Here is a 4,316-nt window from a genome sequence, read left to right as displayed (position 1 = left end):
CCAGATCATTTTCTGTCTTTAATTTTTGATTTTCCAAAAAGGCTGAATTCACATTGCCCAATGTCTTCACCTTGGCTTCCTCAAAACATTGAGTGTTGTAGATAATACTAGTAAGTGTGATTTTGTTACTTTCTTTAATGGTTGTAGGTTTTCTGTTTCCTTTATTAACTACCACAAGTAAGGTATTACATATATATGCACTTACATTTTAATAGAATATCAAAACAGAAAAGAGAAAAAGGACATTTTCTTTTTTGAATTCATCATGAGAATTTCCAAAGTCATTGTTTTTTTTTTTAAAGTTTCTAAGTATACTGAATAATACCATATGCTTTTTGTTGGCATACTCAAATCTAAATTTGGATGTCAAATAATTTTCAGTAAAATTCCTGGATAAAATTACAGGCCAATAATCAAAGGGAACAAGGAGATTATGTGATACAGTATCTTTACTTATTTCAAAACAAATTTGGTATTGTTAAATTAACTTATAACCATCTTGACTTTTCCTTTTAGTGACTCAGTGGCCTTACAATAATTTTAATTCTATCGAAGACTTTATGTATCAGTCATGAATTAATATTACTAAGAAAACATAATTTTTAATATATGTGGAACTTAAAGAAAATTTGCACATTAGGAATTTTTTATCAGAAAAAAACAGGTTAATTTTCTTTTATAATTACTTGTGATTCTATATATGATTATATATACATAGGCCTACTTTAATACTATCATCTAATTTTTTTAAAATTTAGATTATCATTACTTTTTCAACTAAGAGGACTTAATTTGGAGTTTAAAAATTCAGACAATAATGAAAAATAGGGTTATCTTCTGGATTTTCTGGGGGAAAATGCAGTATCAAATATTCTGGGCACTGTCCTTTGTAACTCCTGGTATTTCATATTTCCAAGGGCATCCTGATGTACCATTTGGCCTCCTTGTTTTACCTCCTTGTTTGACAAGACAAGTTTCAATGAGGTGCAGAAAAGAGATTTGGGGCCAAATAATACAGTGTGATTGAAAAACACTTGCCTCATGTAAATACAGTTTTGGTGAGAGAATAGCTAAGATTTGCCTCTCCAACAATAATACCAACGTGATCTTGGAAAACTTCTACTATTGTTGCTTTAATTTGCTTAAACATAGAATTTTAAGGGCTTAATCAATATTGTTAAACATAAGATGCTCCTTCACTGAAGTTGTTAACCAGCAAAGTCATGTTTCGTTTCAATATAATATTTTCTTCAAAAGGATGGTAGCAGAAATAGTTGTTTAGAAGGGCAAAAAATCCTTAATATAACAAGTGGCATCTTAAAGAGATGGTTGTCCATTACACTGTAACTCATTGACTATTACTGAGAAAGAGTTTCCAATGGTAGGACATTATATATAGTACAGTAAATCTTTGCTTGAATCTTGTGTCTGCTTGCTTGGAATGAATTATAAAACAGCTATTGCAATGGCCCTGCTCCTTATCATGCTTCGTGTTGTGGCTGAGGATTATAAGTGAAGATTTTCTTCCCTACTTGATTTAGCAATGATCTTGCAGATATGTTACATAAGGTGAGCTTGCTGAAACCAGCTAGTCAAGGACTATTTATTGCATGAATCCTGAGAGTTTTGTGTATCTTCTCACAGCTCATAACTACAAATTGTTTTCAAGGTTCATATAAGACCCAGCTTTAGAGTTCCTGGAAAATAATTCACAAGACTTCTTCAGATGCTTCTTTCTTCCTAGAATTTTATTTTTGATGGCCATCACCTTCATGCAACACTCTGCCGCAATGCTGATATCCTCTATCATTGAGAGATGGAAAAAAAGAGAAACTTTTCATAGTAAAATTTAATAATAATAAAAAAAAAAATGAAGAGGTGGCAATGGTATTTCTCTACTCTTTGCATTCACGGCATAACCTTTTCTATTATTTACCAAGTATTAAGGGCATCAGGGGAGTTAGCAGGGTGGGAGTAGATCTGTCATCACACAATCTCAGGTTAAACTTCTTTTTTTTCAGGTTTTAAAACTTTTTATTTGCATATTTAAAAATTGTGCATTCCAATAATTAAAATCATTTGAACAACAACAAAAAAATGGCACTCTGATTAAACTGCATTTTACAGCCTGCAGGACATCTTGGACCACCTTGCATTTCACTCTAGATTTCATTGTTGACCCACCCAGCTTCCTCCTTCACCAACATGCAAGTTCTTTTCTTTCCCTGCCTGCCAGACAGGCAGATGGGCGAGGCAGGCGTGGCCTTTGTTGTCAGTAGTTCACCATTATTGGTGTGAAAAGGGGCAGCACAGTCAGTTCAACTTGATCCAACTTCTTTGCATCTTACAAAGTTAAACAGCTAAAAGAAGTAAAATAAGAAGGCAATGCTTGTGGAATGTACAGTGTGTACTGGCGACGCACGCCTCATTACGACCTGCCTGCTTGCTTCTACTGTTCAAACGTTTCTTTGGAAGGCAGTGGATTTTTCTCTTGCGTTTCTGTCTTCTTCAATTTCGATTTATCGAAATTTCTCAATCTCAGCCATATCGGGTTTGTCAGACATGATTGCAAAGGAAGCGGAGCGAAGAGCGTGCGAGCTGAGTCTGGTCTATGCAGTGGCCACTGCCGAGTGCCAGGTTAAACTATTTCTGCAATCTTTTGCTATGAGGACAAGTTTCTTAAACGTTCTTGTTTGTTTGTTTTTTGTTTTTTTTTAAGCCACAGTTTCCTCTGTGTATAAAGAAGAGCTAAGGATGGAGGCTAAATAAATCATAGCTCTCTTAGGGCTTTTTAGACTATTTAAAATGGGGCTGATCTGTAAAAAGCTGAGCAACAAGGGCTAGAGCAGCAATGAAAACGTACATAATTTGTGTTGCGAAAGATGCCATGAAAACATCCTTTAGAATCAACAACTCTCACTTATGTAAGATAACTTGTAATGTCTTATAAGGTAGGAAAAAGGCAAATGTTATTTCCTTTACTATCAGTGCAACCTCTGGGGTGGGTGTGGTTGCTGAATCTTTTATCTGCCTTTCTATACTGATTTGTGAGTGTGTGTGTGAGAATACATGGGTGTGGTGCAGATATGTGGCGATATGGGTGTGTAAATGAACTGCTAGGATTCAGGAGTCAACCTGACACTCACTTGTTCTGTGATCTGGGCTCTTAATTGTGATTTCCTCATATTTAAAAGACGGTAATTATAATTTCTCTCTAAATGTTACTATAAAATTCACATAAGTATATGCAAAGTGATTTGTAAATTATAAAGTACCATAAAATGTGAGACATCTATATAAGGTATGTACATGGGCAGTCAGATAGAAAGCAAATAGCTTCAATGCCCACCATCCTCTCTTAATTTTTTTTTTATTTTAAAATGAAGCACAAATAAATAAAACCTCACAAAATCAATGTACAATTTAATGTATCATTATAAAGTAAGCACCCTTTAAATACAGGCCAGATCAAGAAACAGAACTTTACCAGACACCCCAGCAACTCCTCTATGTGCCTATTCCAATCATAACCTCTTGTGGTCCCCAAAAAGTAACCACTACTCTAATTTTTATGATGAACACTTGTTTGGCTTTCTTTATAGTTTTATCACCGATGTGTTCATCTCTAGACCCTATAATTGCATTTCATCCTATTTTTTAAAGCAGTATATCTCTTAAGCCTCTATTAATCTGCTAGTTCCCTCCTCTATTCCTTTCTCTTTCTTCCTGTTAAAGAATTCATATAATTCATACTGGAAGTTTTCCATAGTCTGAACTTCATTGATTGGATGGACACTCGAGGTGGCGTCAGTATAGTTTCCCTGTCCTCTGTGTTTCCTGCACACTGGCAGCTGGATCCAGATGCTAATCAGATGTTTATCTTTTTAGAAAGACTACGGTTAGTGTTGGATTTATTCATCAGTGTCTGGTTGTCTCTCTGGATGTCATCCAGCCATTGATGCTGAATGCCTAGATCCATTAATTCACAAGATACTGTAAAATGGTATTTATTCAAATTCCATCATTTTATTTTAACGTATTAGTTAGAATACTTTTATAAAGCTATGTTCCCCCTTACATACATATTTACGTATTTGTTCACCCAGTGGTATAGTTTATACAAATAAGGCTTGATTGTTTCCCTTTTCTGCATCAGTTTTCTGGATAATGAATTGTAAGTATTATCCTTTTTGAAGCTAAGTGAGTCACGAACCTTGACCAATTATTTCCTAAATCTTTTTGGCATGATCTTAAAGGTCTTCGATAGTTCCAGATTCGTCCTCTACATTTCCTCCTTCAAACCTGTAATTATCCAT

At 34.7% G+C, this 4,316-nt stretch overlaps 1 pseudogene; it reads right to left on the bottom strand.

Moving 5' to 3' along the window:
* Positions 1–2,428: 2,428 nt before the first annotated feature.
* Positions 2,429–2,881, bottom strand: LOC105077415 (thymosin beta-4-like; annotated as a pseudogene).
* Positions 2,882–4,316: the final 1,435 nt, after the last annotated feature.

This window comes from Camelus bactrianus, chromosome 8 (genome assembly GCF_048773025.1).
Source record: "Camelus bactrianus isolate YW-2024 breed Bactrian camel chromosome 8, ASM4877302v1, whole genome shotgun sequence".
NCBI classification, from domain to species: domain Eukaryota; kingdom Metazoa; phylum Chordata; class Mammalia; order Artiodactyla; family Camelidae; genus Camelus; species Camelus bactrianus.
Note: the sequence above shows the minus strand (reverse complement) of the source record. Positions and strands in the feature narration are given on the sequence as shown.